Genomic DNA, 17,430 nt, shown 5'->3' on the forward strand with positions numbered 1-17,430 from the left:
TGGATAAGGAGTCCTACTGAATCAATTACTGCCGTTTATATCTAACTAATGATTGTTTTTGTAAAAGTGTAACGTCGAGCCTCAGCAGCTTTCTCACTCCTTATGTGCTACTGTATAAAACCTGGTTTTGCGCCTGCACTAATTGCTTACGGCCATACCACCCTGAACACGCCCGATCTCGTCTGATCTCGGAAGCTAAGCAGGGTCGGGCCTGGTTAGTACTTGGATGGGAGTACCGCCTGGGAATACCAGGTGCTGTAAGCTTTTTCTTTTTCAACTCGAGCTCATTGACTCCGTGGCGTACCGTGACCTGATGTTTACTGCCAACCGCTTTGGAGGATTTAAGCAACATACAAAAACTGACAACGTCTCTCAAAACTATTTTTGTGAAACATGAGGACAGTATAGTGATACTGCCAGCAGGGAGCACCAGAGAGCTGAACCGACAGTTGTACATTTCTTAAACTTTCACCAACACAAACACGCACGCTCACTTCAGATCATGGGAGGACGTCAAAAAATCACCACCCATTCTCTGACACTTTAACCGTTAACCTTGGTTCAAACATTTAACATCACACGCACACGCAGTGTATTTCAGATAATTAATGAATTCAGATGTCACAATGATCGTTTACATGGATAAGGAGTCCTACTGAATCAATTACTGCCGTTTATATCTAACTAATGATTGTTTTTGTAAAAGTGTAACGTCGAGCCTCAGCAGCTTTCTCACTCCTTATGTGCTACTGTATAAAACCTGGTTTTGCGCCTGCACTAATTGCTTACGGCCATACCACCCTGAACACGCCCGATCTCGTCTGATCTCGGAAGCTAAGCAGGGTCGGGCCTGGTTAGTACTTGGATGGGAGACCGCCTGGGAATACCAGGTGCTGTAAGCTTTTTCTTTTTCAACTCGAGCTCATTGACTCCGTGGCCTACCGTGGCGTACCGTGACCTGATGTTTACTGCCAACCGCTTTGGAGGATTTAAGCAACATACAAAAACTGACAACGTCTCTCAAAACTATTTTTGTGAAACATGAGGACAGTATAGTGATACTGCCAGCAGGGAGCACCAGAGAGCTGAACCGACAGTTGTACATTTCTTAAACTTTCACCAACACAAACACGCACGCTCACTTCAGATCATGGGAGGACGTCAAAAAATCACCACCCATTCTCTGACACTTTAACCGTTAACCTTGGTTCAAACATTTAACATCACACGCACACGCAGTGTATTTCAGATAATTAATGAATTCAGATGTCACAATGATCGTTTACATGGATAAGGAGTCCTACTGAATCAATTACTGCCGTTTATATCTAACTAATGATTGTTTTTGTAAAAGTGTAACGTCGAGCCTCAGCAGCTTTCTCACTCCTTATGTGCTACTGTATAAAACCTGGTTTTGCGCCTGAACTAATTGCTTACGGCCATACCACCCTGAACACGCCCGATCTAGTCTGATCTCGGAAGCTAAGCAGGGTCGGGCCTGGTTAGTACTTGGATGGGAGACCGCCTGGGAATACCAGGTGCAGTAAGCTCTTTCTTTTTCAACTCGAGCTCATTGACTCCGTGGCCTACCGTGGCGTACCGTGAGCTGATGTTTACTGCCAACCGCTTTGGAGGATTTAAGCAACATACAAAAACTGACAACGTCTCTCAAAACTATTTTTGTGAAACATGAGGACAGTATAGTGATACTGCCAGCAGGGAGCACCAGAGAGCTGAACCGACAGTTGTACATTTCTTAAACTTTCACCAACACAAACACGCACGCTCACTTCAGATCATGGGAGGACGTCAAAAAATCACCACCCATTCTCTGACACTTTAACCGTTAACCTTGGTTCAAACATTTAACATCACACGCACACGCAGTGTATTTCAGATAATTAATGAATTCAGATGTCACAATGATCGTTTACATGGATAAGGAGTCCTACTGAATCAATTACTGCCGTTTATATCTAACTAATGATTGTATTTGTAAGAGTGTAACGTCGAGCCTCAGCAGCTTTCTCACTCCTTATGTGCTACTGTATAAAACCTGGTTTTGCGCCTGCACTAATTGCTTACGGCCATGACACCCTGAACACGCCCGATCTCGTATGATCTCGGAAGCTAAGCAGGGTCGGGCATGGTTAGTACTTGGATGGGAGACCGCCTGGGAATACCAGGTGCTGTAAGCTTTTTCTTTTTCAACTCGAGCTCATTGACTCCGTGGCGTACCGTGACCTGGGCCCTGTACCACGAAGCTCGCTTAGAGGGTTAGCGAGGTATGTTGAGCTCCAAGCCTGGGTTAGTTGTACCACGAAAGTCGATCTCTTTTAGCGTCGCTGTATCACCATGGTGACTTATGCTCGCAACCAAACCTGGTCGGGAGCAGTTTTTCGGCTTAGTCTAGCCGGAGATCGGCTACTTTAATCGGCGTGCGCAGCTTCCTAGCCCCTCCTCTGACAATGGCGTCACCATTTCTGGGTGTTCCCGAGGACCTCTGCGCACTTCACGTACAGGCGTCTCTCCGGAGACAGCGGGTTTTACGGGACAGAACCGATCCCCTGGCATTGTCTGACGATATTCAGATTTCAGACTTTATTGTCATTGTGCAAACAACGAAATTGGGGTTCTTCATGAGAGATACAGATTCTCATAAGAGGGTGTTCGTTATTTGATCGTCCTTTTGGACCTTATGTAGACAATGCTTACTGTTGCTCATTGTGTCTCCGTGACAGAGTGCTAGAGTGGAAGTAGCGCGTCAGTCTTGAATATCTGTGCGGGGGGTTCGACTCCCAAGTGACGCGAATTTATGTGAAGCTTAAAAAGTCCTAATTATCATGCATATGGAATGCTTATTCACTAAAGCTTATGGAATTATATTTTAGTGCTTATTTCGAACTTGAACCCATATTTTAAAGGCCGTGCTGGCACCACATCTATGGGGGTAAAATGCATGATGATAGACCGGCGAATTTGAACCCCGGTCGCTGGCGTTCGGGTCTTATACTAATCCACTACGCTACAGCCGCTACCTCTCGCCGGTTGAAAACATGCGATACATTTCTTACATAGGGTGTATTTAAAGTGAATTCCCTAAATGATAGAATAAGGCAGGATGGACGTTGCTTATGCATTTTTAAATCATCATGATTCTATTTGGATTAATGGCGAACAATTCTGTATTTGGCATAGTTATTTTACAGACAATATGCTGAATATTTTCACTTATACGCATATAGACTGCTTGATCTATCGTAAAGGTGAGAAAAATGACGCAAAAAACGCCCCTTTCACGGGAACGCGCACTGAACCTAAAGCGGAAAACCTGGTTCAACTAATTGAATCTAAAGTGAGCTTCGTGGTACCATTTAACTCTGATTGCGAGTTGCGGCTCTGTCGAGCCAGGTTTTCCCAAGAAAGCCTGGGTATGTTCAGCGAGCTTCGTGGTATAGGGCACTGATGTTTACTGCCAACCGCTTTGGAGGATTTAAGCAACATACAAAAACTGACAACGTCTCTCAAAACTGTTTTTGTGAAACATGAGGACAGTATAGTGATACTGCCAGCAGGGAGCACCAGAGAGCTGAACCGACAGTTGTACATTTCTTAAACTTTCACCAACACAAACACGCACGCTCACTTCAGATCATGGGAGGACGTCAAAAAATCACCACCCATTCTCTGACACTTTAACCGTTAACCTTGGTTCAAACATTTAACATCACACGCACACGCAGTGTATTTCAGATAATTAATGAATTCAGATGTCACAATGATCGTTTACATGGATAAGGAGTCCTACTGAATCAATTACTGCCGTTTATATCTAACTAATGATTGTTTTTGTAAAAGTGTAACGTCGAGCCTCAGCAGCTTTCTCACTCCTTATGTGCTACTGTATAAAACCTGGTTTTGCGCCTGCACTATTTGCTTACGGCCATACCACCCTGAACACGCCCGATCTAGTCTGAACTCGGAAGCTAAGCAGGGTCGGGCCTGGTTAGTACTTGGATGGGAGACCGCCTGGGAATACCAGGTGCTGTAAGCTTTTTCTTTTTCAACTCGAGCTCATTGACTCCGTGGCGTACCGTGACCTGATGTTTACTGCCAACCGCTTTGGAGGATTTAAGCAACATACAAAAACTGACAACGTCTCTCAAAACTATTTTTGTGAAACATGAGGACAGTATAGTGATACTGCCAGCAGGGAGCACCAGAGAGCTGAACCGACAGTTGTACATTTCTTAAACTTTCACCAACACAAACACGCACGCTCACTTCAGATCATGGGAGGACGTCAAAAAATCACCACCCATTCTCTGACACTTTAACCGTTAACCTTGGTTCAAACATTTAACATCACACGCACACGCAGTGTATTTCAGATAATTAATGAATTCAGATGTCACAATGATCGTTTACATGGATAAGGAGTCCTACTGAATCAATTACTGCCGTTTATATCTAACTAATGATTGTTTTTGTAAAAGTGTAACGTCGAGCCTCAGCAGCTTTCTCACTCCTTATGTGCTACTGTATAAAACCTGGTTTTGCGCCTGTACTAATTGCTTACGGCCATACCACCCTGAACACACCCGATCTGGTTTGATCTCGGAAGCTAAGCAGGGTCGGGCCTGGTTAGTACTTGGATGGGAGACCGCCTGGGAATACCAGGTGCTGTAAGCTATTTCTTTTTCAACTCGAGCTCATTGACTCCGTGGCCTACCGTGGCGTACCGTGACCTGATGTTTACTGCCAACCGCTTTGGAGGATTTAAGCAACATACAAAAACTGACAACGTCTCTCAAAACTGTTTTTGTGAAACATGAGGACAGTATAGTGATACTGCCAGCAGGGAGCACCAGAGAGCTGAACCGACAGTTGTACATTTCTTAAACTTTCACCAACACAAACACGCACGCTCACTTCAGATCATGGGAGGACGTCAAAAAATCACCACCCATTCTCTGACACTTTAACCGTTAACCTTGGTTCAAACATTTAACATCACACGCACACGCAGTGTATTTCAGATAATTAATGAATTCAGATGTCACAATGATCGTTTACATGGATAAGGGGTCCTACTGAATCAATTACTGCCGTTTATATCTAACTAATGATTGTTTTTGTAAAAGTGTAACGTCGAGCCTCAGCAGCTTTCTCACTCCTTATGTGCTACTGTATAAAACCTGGTTTTGCGCCTGCACTAATTGCTTACGGCCATACCACCCTGAACATGCCCGATCTCGTCTGATCTCGGAAGCTAAGCAGGGTCGGGCCTGGTTAGTACTTGGATGGGAGACCTCCTCAGAAGCCCAGGTTGCTGTAAGTAGTGACGGGTGTCACCAAAAGAAAAAAAAAAAAAACACGCCCGATCTCGTCTGATCTCGGAAGCTAAGCAGGGTCGGGCCTGGTTAGTACTTGGATGGGAGTCCGCCTGGGAATACCAGGTGCTGTAAACTTTTTCTTTTTCAACTCGAGCTCATTGCCTCCTTGGCCTACCGTGGCGTACCGTGACCTGATGTTTACTGCCAACCGCTTTGGAGGATTTAAGCAACATACAAAAACTGACAACGTCTCTCAAAACTATTTTTGTGAAACATGAGGACAGTATAGTGATACTGCCAGCAGGGAGCACCAGAGAGCTGAACCGACAGTTGTACATTTCTTAAACTTTCACCAACACAAACACGCACGCTCACTTCAGATCATGGGAGGACGTCAAAAAATCCCCACCCATTCTCTGACACTTTAACCGTTAACCTTGGTTCAAACATTTAACATCACACGCACACGCAGTGTATTTCAGATAATTAATGAATTCAGATGTCACAATGATCGTTTACATGGATAAGGAGTCCTACTGAATCAATTACTGCCGTTTATATCTAACTAATGATTGTTTTTGTAAAAGTGTAACGTCGAGCCTCAGCAGCTTTCTCACTCCTTATGTGCTACTGTACAAAACCTGGTTTTGCGCCTGAACTATTTGCTTACGGCCATACCACCCTGAACACGCCCGATCTAGTCTGAACTCGGAAGCTAAGCAGGGTCGGGCCTGGTTAGTACTTGGATGGGAGACCGCCTGGGAATACCAGGTGCAGTAAGCTTTTTCTTTTTCAACTCGAGCTCATTGACTCCGTGGCCTACCGTGGCGTACCGTGACCTGATGTTTACTGCCAACCGCTTTGGAGGATTTAAGCAACATACAAAAACTGACAACGTCTCTCAAAACTGTTTTTGTGAAACATGAGGACAGTATAGTGATACTGCCAGCAGGGAGCACCAGAGAGCTGAACCGACAGTTGTACATTTCTTAAACTTTCACCAACACAAACACGCACGCTCACTTCAGATCATGGGAGGACGTCAAAAAATCACCACCCATTCTCTGACACTTTAACCGTTAACCTTGGTTCAAACATTTAACATCACACGCACACGCAGTGTATTTCAGATAATTAATGAATTCAGATGTCACAATGATCGTTTACATGGATAAGGAGTCCTACTGAATCAATTACTGCCGTTTATATCTAACTAATGATTGTATTTGTAAGAGTGTAACGTCGAGCCTCAGCAGCTTTATCACTCCTTATGTGCTACTGTATAAAACCTGGTTTTGCGCCTGCACTAATTGCTTACGGCCATGACACCCTGAACACGCCCGATCTCGTATGATCTCGGAAGCTAAGCAGGGTCGGGCATGGTTAGTACTTGGATGGGAGACCGCCTGGGAATACCAGGTGCTGTAAGCTTTTTCTTTTTCAACTCGAGCTCATTGACTCCGTGGCGTACCGTGACCTGGGCCCTGTACCACGAAGCTCGCTTAGAGGGTTAGCGAGGTATGTTGAGCTCCAAGCCTGGGTTAGTTGTACCACGAAAGTCGATCTCTTTTAGCGTCGCTGTATCACCATGGTGACTTATGCTCGCAACCAAACCTGGTCGGGAGCAGTTTTTCGGCTTAGTCTAGCCGGAGATCGGCTACTTTAATCGGCGTGCGCAGCTTCCTAGCCCCTCCTCTGACAATGGCGTCACCATTTCTGGGTGTTCCCGAGGACCTCTGCGCACTTCACGTACAGGCGTCTCTCCGGAGACAGCGGGTTTTACGGGACAGAACCGATCCCCTGGCATTGTCTGACGATATTCAGATTTCAGACTTTATTGTCATTGTGCAAACAACGAAATTGGGGTTCTTCATGAGAGATACAGATTCTCATAAGAGGGTGTTCGTTATTTGATCGTCCTTTTGGACCTTATGTAGACAATGCTTACTGTTGCTCATTGTGTCTCCGTGACAGAGTGCTAGAGTGGAGGTAGCGCGTCAGTCTTGAATATCTGTGCGGGGGGTTCGACTCCCAAGTGACGCGAATTTATGTGAAGCTTAAAAAGTCCTAATTATCATGCATATGGAATGCTTATTCACTAAAGCTTATGGAATTATATTTTAGTGCTTATTTCGAACTTGAACCCATATTTTAAAGGCCGTGCTGGCACCACATCTATGGGGGTAAAATGCATGATGATAGACCGGCGAATTTGAACCCCGGTCGCTGGCGTTCGGGTCTTATACTAATCCACTACGCTACAGCCGCTACCTCTCGCCGGTTGAAAACATGCGATACATTTCTTACATAGGGTGTATTTAAAGTGAATTCCCTAAATGATAGAATAAGGCAGGATGGACGTTGCTTATGCATTTTTAAATCATCATGATTCTATTTGGATTAATGGCGAACAATTCTGTATTTGGCATAGTTATTTTACAGACAATATGCTGAATATTTTCACTTATACGCATATAGACTGCTTGATCTATCGTAAAGGTGAGAAAAATGACGCAAAAAACGCCCCTTTCACGGGAACGCGCACTGAACCTAAAGCGGAAAACCTGGTTCAACTAATTGAATCTAAAGTGAGCTTCGTGGTACCATTTAACTCTGATTGCGAGTTGCGGCTCTGTCGAGCCAGGTTTTCCCAAGAAAGCCTGGGTATGTTCAGCGAGCTTCGTGGTATAGGGCACTGATGTTTACTGCCAACCGCTTTGGAGGATTTAAGCAACATACAAAAACTGACAACGTCTCACAAAACTGTTTTTGTGAAACATGAGGACAGTATAGTGATACTGCCAGCAGGGAGCACCAGAGAGCTGAACCGACAGTTGTACATTTCTTAAACTTTCACCAACACAAACACGCACGCTCACTTCAGATCATGGGAGGACGTCAAAAAATCACCACCCATTCTCTGACACTTTAACCGTTAACCTTGGTTCAAACATTTAACATCACACGCACACGCAGTGTATTTCAGATAATTAATGAATTCAGATGTCACAATGATCGTTTACATGGATAAGGAGTCCTACTGAATCAATTACTGCCGTTTATATCTAACTAATGATTGTTTTTGTAAAAGTGTAACGTCGAGCCTCAGCAGCTTTCTCACTCCTTATGTGCTACTGTATAAAACCTGGTTTTGCGCCTGCACTATTTGCTTACGGCCATACCACCCTGAACACGCCCGATCTAGTCTGAACTCGGAAGCTAAGCAGGGTCGGGCCTGGTTAGTACTTGGATGGGAGACCGCCTGGGAATACCAGGTGCTGTAAGCTTTTTCTTTTTCAACTCGAGCTCATTGACTCCGTGGCGTACCGTGACCTGATGTTTACTGCCAACCGCTTTGGAGGATTTAAGCAACATACAAAAACTGACAACGTCTCTCAAAACTATTTTTGTGAAACATGAGGACAGTATAGTGATACTGCCAGCAGGGAGCACCAGAGAGCTGAACCGACAGTTGTACATTTCTTAAACTTTCACCAACACAAACACGCACGCTCACTTCAGATCATGGGAGGACGTCAAAAAATCACCACCCATTCTCTGACACTTTAACCGTTAACCTTGGTTCAAACATTTAACATCACACGCACACGCAGTGTATTTCAGATAATTAATGAATTCAGATGTCACAATGATCGTTTACATGGATAAGGAGTCCTACTGAATCAATTACTGCCGTTTATATCTAACTAATGATTGTTTTTGTAAAAGTGTAACGTCGAGCCTCAGCAGCTTTCTCACTCCTTATGTGCTACTGTATAAAACCTGGTTTTGCGCCTGTACTAATTGCTTACGGCCATACCACCCTGAACACACCCGATCTGGTTTGATCTCGGAAGCTAAGCAGGGTCGGGCCTGGTTAGTACTTGGATGGGAGACCGCCTGGGAATACCAGGTGCTGTAAGCTATTTCTTTTTCAACTCGAGCTCATTGACTCCGTGGCCTACCGTGGCGTACCGTGACCTGATGTTTACTGCCAACCGCTTTGGAGGATTTAAGCAACATACAAAAACTGACAACGTCTCTCAAAACTGTTTTTGTGAAACATGAGGACAGTATAGTGATACTGCCAGCAGGGAGCACCAGAGAGCTGAACCGACAGTTGTACATTTCTTAAACTTTCACCAACACAAACACGCACGCTCACTTCAGATCATGGGAGGACGTCAAAAAATCACCACCCATTCTCTGACACTTTAACCGTTAACCTTGGTTCAAACATTTAACATCACACGCACACGCAGTGTATTTCAGATAATTAATGAATTCAGATGTCACAATGATCGTTTACATGGATAAGGGGTCCTACTGAATCAATTACTGCCGTTTATATCTAACTAATGATTGTTTTTGTAAAAGTGTAACGTCGAGCCTCAGCAGCTTTCTCACTCCTTATGTGCTACTGTATAAAACCTGGTTTTGCGCCTGCACTAATTGCTTACGGCCATACCACCCTGAACATGCCCGATCTCGTCTGATCTCGGAAGCTAAGCAGGGTCGGGCCTGGTTAGTACTTGGATGGGAGACCTCCTCAGAAGCCCAGGTTGCTGTAAGTAGTGACGGGTGTCACCAAAAGAAAAAAAAAAAAAACACGCCCGATCTCGTCTGATCTCGGAAGCTAAGCAGGGTCGGGCCTGGTTAGTACTTGGATGGGAGACCGCCTGGGAATACCAGGTGCTGTAAGCTATTTCTTTTTCAACTCGAGCTCATTGACTCCGTGGCCTACCGTGGCGTACCGTGACCTGATGTTTACTGCCAACCGCTTTGGAGGATTTAAGCAACATACAAAAACTGACAACGTCTCTCAAAACTATTTTTGTGAAACATGAGGACAGTATAGTGATACTGCCAGCAGGGATCACCAGAGAGCTGAACCGACAGTTGTACATTTCTTAAACTTTCACCAACACAAACACGCACGCTCACTTCAGATCATGGGAGGACGTCAAAAAATCACCATCCATTCTCTGACACTTTAACCGTTACCCTTGGTTCAAACATTTAACATCACACGCACACGCAGTGTATTTCAGATAATTAATGAATTCAGATGTCACAATGATCGTTTACATGGATAAGGAGTCCTACTGAATCAATTACTGCCGTTTATATCTAACTAATGATTGTTTTTGTAAAAGTGTAACGTCGAGCCTCAGCAGCTTTCTCACTCCTTATGTGCTACTGTATAAAACCTGGTTTTGCGCCTGCACTAATTGCTTACGGCCATACCACCCTGAACACGCCAGATCTCGTTTGATCTCGGAAGCTAAGCAGGGTCGGGCCTGGTTAGTACTTGGATGGGAGTCCGCCTGGGAATACCAGGTGCTGTAAGCTTTTTCTTTTTCAACTCGAGCTCATTGCCTCCGTGGCCTACCGTGGCGTACCGTGACCTGTGCCCTATACCACGAAGCTCGCTGAACATACCCAGGCTTTCTTGGGAAAACCTGGCTCGACAGAGCCGCAACTCGCAATCAGAGTTAAATGGTACCACGAAGCTCACTTTAGATTCAATTAGTTGAACCAGGTTTTCCGCTTTAGGTTCAGTGCGCGTTCACGTGAATGGGGCGTTTTTTGCGTCATTTTTCTCACCTTTACGATAGATCAAGCAGTCTATATGAGTAAGTGAAAAGATTCTGCATATTGTCTGTAAAATAACTATGCCAAATGCAGAATTGTTCGCCATTAATCCAAATAGAATGATGATGATTTAAAAATGCATAAGCAACGTCCATCCTGCCTTATTCTATCATTTAGGGAATTCACTTTAAATACACCCTATTTAAGAAATATATTGCATGTTTTCGACCGCTGAGAGGGAGCGGCTGTAGCGTAGTGAATTAGTATAAGACCCGAACGCCAGGGACCGGGGTTCAAATTCGCCGGTCTATCATCATGCATTTTACCCCCATAGATGTGGTTCCAGCACGGCCTTGAAAATATGGGTTCAAGTTCGAAATAAGCACAAAAATATAATTCCATAAGCTTTAGTGAATAAGTATTCCATATGCATGAGAATTAGGACTTTTTAAGCTTCACATAAATTCGCGTCACTTGGGAGTTGAACCCCCCGCGCAAAAATTCAAGACTGACGCGCTACCTCCACTCTAGCACTCTGTCACTGAGACTCAATGCGCAACAGTAATCATTGTCTCCATAAGGTCCAAAAGGACGATCAAATAACGAACACCCTCTGATGAGAATCTGTATCTCTCATGAAGAACCCCAATTTCGTTGTTTGCACAATGACAATAAAGTCTGAAATCTGAATATCGTCAGACAATGCCAAGGGATCGGTTCTGTCCCGTAAAACCCTTGTCTCCGGAGAAGTGCGCCGGGGTCCACGGGAACACCCACAAATGGTGACGCCATTGTCAGAGGAGGGGCTAGGAAGCTGCGCACACCGATTTAAGTAGGCGATCTCCGGCTAGACTAAGCCGAAAAACTGCTCCCGACCAGGTTTGGTTGCGAGCATAAGTCACCATGGTGATACAGCGACGCTAAAAGAGATCGACTTTCGTGGTACAACTAACCCAGGCTTGGAGCTCAACATACCTCGCTAACCCTCTAAGCGAGCTTCGTGGTACAGGGCCCTGATGTTTACTGCCAACCGCTTTGGAGGATTTAAGCAACATACAAAAACTGACAACGTCTCTCAAAACTATTTTTGTGAAACATGAGGACAGTATAGTGATACTGCCAGCAGGGAGCACCAGAGAGCTTAAACGACAGTTGTACATTTCTTAAACTTTCACCAACACAAACACGCACGCTCACTTCAGTGCCCTATACCACGAAGCTCGCTGAACATACCCAGGCTTTCTTGGGAAAACCTGGCTCGACAGAGCCGCAACTCGCAATCAGAGTTAAATGGTACCACGAAGCTCACTTTAGATTCAATTAGTTGAACCAGGTTTTCCGCTTTAGGTTCAGTGCGCGTTCACGTGAAAGGGGCGTTTTTTGCGTCATTTTTCTCACCTTTACGATACATCAAGCAGTCTATATGAGTATAAGTGAAAAGATTCTGCAAATTGTCTGTAAAATAACTATGCCAAATGCAGAATTGTTCGCCATTAATCCAAATAGAATGATGATGATTTAAAAATGCATAAGCAACGTCCATCCTGCCTTATTCTATCATTTAGGGAATTCACTTTAAATACACCCTATTTAAGAAATGTATCGCATGTTTTCGACCTCTGAGTGGTAGCGGCTGTAGCGTAGTGGATTAGTATAAGACCCGAACGCCAGCGACCGGGGTTCAAATTCGCCGGTCTCTCATCATGCATTTTACCCCCATAGATGTGGTGCCAGCACGGCCTTGAAAATATGGGTTCAAGTTCGAAATAATCACAAAAATATAATTCCATAAGCTTTAGTGAATAAGTATTCCATATGCATTAGAATTAGGACTTTTTAAGCTTCACATAAATTCTCGTCACTTGGGAGTCGAACCTCCCGCGCAGAAATTCAAGACTGACGCGCTACCTCCACTCTAGCATTCTGTCACTGAAACACAATGCGCAACAGTAATCATTGTCTACATAAGGTCCAAAAGGACGATCAAATAACGAACACCCTCTGATGAGAATCTGTATCTCTCATGAAGAACCCCAATTTCGTTGTTTGCACAATGACAATAAAGTCTGAAATCTGAATATCGTCAGACAATGCCAAGGGATCGGTTTTGTCCCGTAAAACCCTGTCTCCGGAGAGACGCCTGTACGAGAAGTGCGCCGGGGTCCACGGGAACACCCACAAATGGTGACGCCATTGTCAGAGGAGGGGCTAGGAAGCTGCGCACGCCGATTTAAGTAGCCGATCTCCGGCTAGACTAAGCCGAAAAACTGCTCCCGACCAGGTTTGGTTGCGAGCATAAGTCACCATGGTGATACAGCGACGCTAAAAGAGATCGACTTTCGTGGTACAACTAACCCAGGCTTGGAGCTCAACATACCTCGCTAACCCTCTAAGCGAGCTTCGTGGTACAGGGCCCAGGGGTCTCATTTATAACCGTTGCGTACGCACAAAACGGGCCTAAAAGTTGCGTACGTGACTTTCCACGCCAAGGTTGTGATCTATAAAAAACCAACTTGACGGGAAAATGTGCGCAGCCCTAAGCAAACTCTGACCCATGCGTACGCATGGTTTGGAGGAAAAGGAGGATTGGCGACACAGATGGTGTGGTGGTGAACTGAAGTCAGACCGAAGAATTGTAGAGTGAGAAGAACGATTATGTTTTATCATCGCCATTCATACATTTAATTTCAACCCGTATCATGCGTTAAATCCTAATCAGAATAATTTAAGTCAACTGCGTTATTTCTCAGTTATAACTCCAGAAACATCTCCTTAGAATATAAATAAAATAAAAATCTCTATATTTAATCCCGTCACTCCATACTGTCCACTGACGGCGCGACTGCATGGAATAAAGCATCTGTCCAACATGTGTCAACAACATCATATTTTTATGTGACACTGTAAACACATAATCAAATGTCAATCAAGTCAATTAAAAAGTGTGGAAAACCAAGCGACACTCCTCATCACAATCGTTGTCCGCTACTCTTGATGCTTTTCATGACAAATCAGGCATTAAAAAGGGGTTATGTTCAAGAAGATTACAAACTGATTATCCAAGGTGTTCTCGGTCAGTCTTATTACCGTAACCCAATAAATACAGAGGTGAGCGTCGTGGTAATGCTGCACCATATGGCACTTCTGGCGGACCATGCAAATGGAAGGATTCGGAGGGAGAGGGTATATAGGGACCATAACGATTTATTAGTAGGCTACATAAAAATATGTAACTCTTATGTCTTTTTTAATTCTGGGACTGTGCGCTCCGTGCTACTGACAGAGTTCACTGCTGCAGCAACATGTTGCCACTCACTCTGCTTTTTGTTGTTGGGGATCCCAATCCCGTGACCGCCGAACAAAACTACCTTTCGGACCTACATCTCACCCACAAGTGTCTCCACTTCAACCTCCGTGAAATTTCGCTTTTCTCAGTACTTCTGCCATTGTTTCCAACAAGACATAATACCGGCATCTGAGTCTGTTTTATATGCAGATCGCATTCACGAGGTCATTTGCATTGACCATTTATGGTTAAAAAGGGGCGTGTAGAGGGCGGAACGTGAAGCTGATTCAGCTGCGCACAATTGTAGTCAGTATGTTATTGATTTATAAAGCGAAGATTGCGTACATGTGTGCGTACGCAGTGTTTTATAAATCCGAATATTTTTAGGCGCACGCAAAACTTGGCTTCTGGGCGTACGCACATTTTTAGTAACGATCCCACGCACAGTTTTATAAATGAGACCCCAGATCATGGGAGGACGTCAACAAATCACCACCCATTCTCTGACACTTTAACCGTTAACCTTGGTTCAAACATTTAACATCACACGCACACGCAGTGTATTTCAGATAATTAATGAATTCAGATGTCACAATGATCGTTTACATGGATAAGGAGTCCTACTGAATCAATTACTGCCGTTTATATCTAACTAATGATTGTTTTTGTAAGAGTGTAACGTCGAGCCTCAGCAGCTTTCTCACTCCTTATGTGCTACTGTATAAAACCTGGTTTTGCGCCTGCACTAATTGCTTACGGCCATACCACCCTGAACACGCCCGATCTTGTCTGATCTCGGAAGCTAAGCAGGGTCGGGCCTGGTTAGTACTTGGATGGGAGACCGCCTGGGAATACCAGGTGCTGTAAGATTTTTCTTTTTCAACTCGAGCTCATTGCCTCCGTGGCCTACCGTGGCGTACCGTGACCTGATGTTTACTGCCAACCGCTTTGGAGGATTTAAGCAACATACAAAAACTGACAACGTCTCTCAAAACTATTTTTGTGAAACTTGAGGACAGTATAGTGATACTGCCAGCAGGGAGCACCAGAGAGCTGAAACGACAGTTGTACATTTCTTAAACTTTCACCAACACAAACACGCACGCTCACTTCAGTGGGGTGTTCCACAAAGCCGGTGTTATCACATAACCGGGTAAGTTAACCCAGGGTTTGCTGTAACCCTAGGTTTTCCGTTCCAAAAGGATCACGGTATGTTAGTTGCTATAGCAACATATGCTCTGAATCAAACCTGGTCGGACCAGGTTTTGCGCAGGTTAAGTTTGAAACATAACCCGGTTTTGGGTATTTCCACCGGCGTTCACCGCAGATTTCATGTGTTCACAATGGCATGCCCTTTTGATGAGAGAACTGCTGATATCAGAGCGCAAATTATACGTGCAATCCACCGGGAGCGATTGATAAGACCACGGCTCGACATCTTGGCATATTGGATGACTTTTTGCTGGAGTGGAGAGATAGATTCTCGCGCAAATCTTTAATATATTTAAATAGCCTTACATAGCCAACACTACCAATCGAGGACCTGGCTTCAGTTCACTCCAGACTATTTGCGTAGCCCTCCGTTTTTTTCAAATGGTAGTTTTATCTATAGGCTATAATGGCTATAATGCTGGAGATGCTGAGCACATCACAGTCGTTTCAGATGACCCATCCAAGATTTGTATCGGCCTCCTATCATACAAAGAGCAATATTGTCTGAGTACTATGCCGAGAGGCATTTACAACATAATGTATAAAATAGTCCCAACGGACTTGCATCCACTGGAGAATGTTCGATCGTAGCCGGCGGCATCATTACAAGCACTGATCCATCTTGATCTGTGAAGTCGATGAATTGTCACTTTTAGGTTTTCTACCCAGTTACCAAAAAAAGAAACATTTGGAATAGTATGCGCTGTGGCAAGCACACGGTTTGCATGTGTTACTTCGAAGGCAAAAAAAATCGAAAATGCAAGAAAACACAAAAACCTACATTCAACCAGTGTGGGGTATGGCCCATGACTCTCTGAGGTGGTAGGTACCTCCAGGTACCCCCTCCATGCCAGGGCGCCCTGAATTTATGTTTATTAACAGCTCCTCCACCGGGGTCAAGACAATTTGAGGGCCAGATCCAGTCTGCCGACTGTCGGCCTTTTCACGATTGGCTTAAACAAATGGCTTATTTAAATTTATACCAATACGATGGTGGGAAAAGCTTACCAGTTTGTATGTTTTTTATACTTCATTTTTATACTTGATCCTCTGACAGCTTGGAAGCAATCGGAGTAGGCTACATATTGTTTTAGAAGAAAGGGGTTATGTGGTAGGATCTTTAAGAATGCTTAACTGGGATATTTATATATTCATGGCTCAAATATTAAGGATCATGCTTTTGACGTGTAACTAACGCATTTACGCGGTCAGCGATCCGCTGCCAGGCTTTGGTTCTCCGGGTTGCAGAGGTTTTAGCGTTCCCTTTTCTTGTGATAATGTCCTTCTCCTCGTCATAGCTCTCCAGGAGAACCTGGAGTTCCATTTCATTGAAATTAGCGGCCCGTTTTGCCATATCGATCAGGGTTTCCATGATCCATACATCACGTCTTTTTAAGTTTGGCGTGGACGCGCACAACCCTGTGTTAACCAACCCCGAGTTGATTGAACTAATGCATAACCGCTGCTGTGGAACCGAAAACTCTGGGTTTGTCGGCACAGGGTCAATCAACCTAGAGTTCAGCGTTAACGCTGTGTTTGTTAAACCTCCGTTCGTGGAACACCCCTCTGATCATGGGAGGACGTCAAAAAATCACCACCCATTCTCTGACACTTTAACCGTTAACCTTGGTTCAAACATTTAACATCAAACGCACACGCAGTGTATTTCAGATAATTAATGAATTCAGATGTCACAATGATCGTTTACATGGATAAGGAGTCCTACTGAATCAATTACTGCCGTTTATATCTAACTAATGATTGTTTTTGTAAAAGTGTAACGTCGAGCCTCAGCAGCTTTCTCACTCCTTATGTGCTACTGTATAAAACCTGGTTTTGCGCCTACACTAATTGCTTACGGCCATACCACCCTGAACACGCCCGATCTCGTTTGCTCTCGGAAGCTAAGCAGGGTCGGGCCTGGTTAGTACTTGGATGGGAGACCGCCTGGGAATACCAGGTGCTGTAAGCTTTTTCTTTTTCAACTCGAGCTCATTGACT

At 44.4% G+C, this 17,430-nt stretch overlaps 15 non-coding genes across 15 annotated transcripts; all 15 read left to right on the top strand.

The window, feature by feature from the left end:
• Window positions 1-144: 144 nt before the first annotated feature.
• LOC130394343 (5S ribosomal RNA) lies at window positions 145-264 on the top strand. Its single transcript, XR_008897511.1, has one exon. It is a non-coding gene; the product is annotated as a 5S ribosomal RNA (ribosomal RNA).
• Window positions 265-783: 519 nt separating this feature from the next.
• On the top strand, window positions 784-902 carry LOC130398078 (5S ribosomal RNA). The gene has a single exon (XR_008900662.1). It is a non-coding gene; the product is annotated as a 5S ribosomal RNA (ribosomal RNA).
• Window positions 903-1,431: 529 nt separating this feature from the next.
• LOC130394544 (5S ribosomal RNA) lies at window positions 1,432-1,550 on the top strand. The gene has a single exon (XR_008897692.1). It is a non-coding gene; the product is annotated as a 5S ribosomal RNA (ribosomal RNA).
• A 529-nt stretch (window positions 1,551-2,079) lies between these two features.
• On the top strand, window positions 2,080-2,198 carry LOC130395563 (5S ribosomal RNA). The gene has a single exon (XR_008898609.1). It is a non-coding gene; the product is annotated as a 5S ribosomal RNA (ribosomal RNA).
• Window positions 2,199-3,935: 1,737 nt separating this feature from the next.
• LOC130400266 (5S ribosomal RNA) lies at window positions 3,936-4,054 on the top strand. The gene has a single exon (XR_008902742.1). It is a non-coding gene; the product is annotated as a 5S ribosomal RNA (ribosomal RNA).
• A 519-nt stretch (window positions 4,055-4,573) lies between these two features.
• LOC130400395 (5S ribosomal RNA) lies at window positions 4,574-4,692 on the top strand. The gene has a single exon (XR_008902871.1). It is a non-coding gene; the product is annotated as a 5S ribosomal RNA (ribosomal RNA).
• Window positions 4,693-5,221: 529 nt separating this feature from the next.
• On the top strand, window positions 5,222-5,341 carry LOC130394740 (5S ribosomal RNA). Its single transcript, XR_008897869.1, has one exon. It is a non-coding gene; the product is annotated as a 5S ribosomal RNA (ribosomal RNA).
• Window positions 5,342-6,000: 659 nt separating this feature from the next.
• Window positions 6,001-6,119, top strand: LOC130394222 (5S ribosomal RNA). Its single transcript, XR_008897402.1, has one exon. It is a non-coding gene; the product is annotated as a 5S ribosomal RNA (ribosomal RNA).
• Window positions 6,120-6,648: 529 nt separating this feature from the next.
• LOC130395564 (5S ribosomal RNA) lies at window positions 6,649-6,767 on the top strand. The gene has a single exon (XR_008898610.1). It is a non-coding gene; the product is annotated as a 5S ribosomal RNA (ribosomal RNA).
• Window positions 6,768-8,504: 1,737 nt separating this feature from the next.
• On the top strand, window positions 8,505-8,623 carry LOC130400268 (5S ribosomal RNA). The gene has a single exon (XR_008902744.1). It is a non-coding gene; the product is annotated as a 5S ribosomal RNA (ribosomal RNA).
• Window positions 8,624-9,142: 519 nt separating this feature from the next.
• LOC130400396 (5S ribosomal RNA) lies at window positions 9,143-9,261 on the top strand. Its single transcript, XR_008902872.1, has one exon. It is a non-coding gene; the product is annotated as a 5S ribosomal RNA (ribosomal RNA).
• Window positions 9,262-9,790: 529 nt separating this feature from the next.
• On the top strand, window positions 9,791-9,910 carry LOC130394741 (5S ribosomal RNA). Its single transcript, XR_008897870.1, has one exon. It is a non-coding gene; the product is annotated as a 5S ribosomal RNA (ribosomal RNA).
• A 659-nt stretch (window positions 9,911-10,569) lies between these two features.
• LOC130394214 (5S ribosomal RNA) lies at window positions 10,570-10,688 on the top strand. Its single transcript, XR_008897395.1, has one exon. It is a non-coding gene; the product is annotated as a 5S ribosomal RNA (ribosomal RNA).
• A 4,280-nt stretch (window positions 10,689-14,968) lies between these two features.
• LOC130394107 (5S ribosomal RNA) lies at window positions 14,969-15,087 on the top strand. The gene has a single exon (XR_008897297.1). It is a non-coding gene; the product is annotated as a 5S ribosomal RNA (ribosomal RNA).
• Window positions 15,088-17,282: 2,195 nt separating this feature from the next.
• LOC130400638 (5S ribosomal RNA) lies at window positions 17,283-17,401 on the top strand. Its single transcript, XR_008903116.1, has one exon. It is a non-coding gene; the product is annotated as a 5S ribosomal RNA (ribosomal RNA).
• Window positions 17,402-17,430: the final 29 nt, after the last annotated feature.

This window comes from Gadus chalcogrammus, chromosome 12 (assembly GCF_026213295.1).
Source record: "Gadus chalcogrammus isolate NIFS_2021 chromosome 12, NIFS_Gcha_1.0, whole genome shotgun sequence".
Classification (NCBI taxonomy): domain Eukaryota; kingdom Metazoa; phylum Chordata; class Actinopteri; order Gadiformes; family Gadidae; genus Gadus; species Gadus chalcogrammus.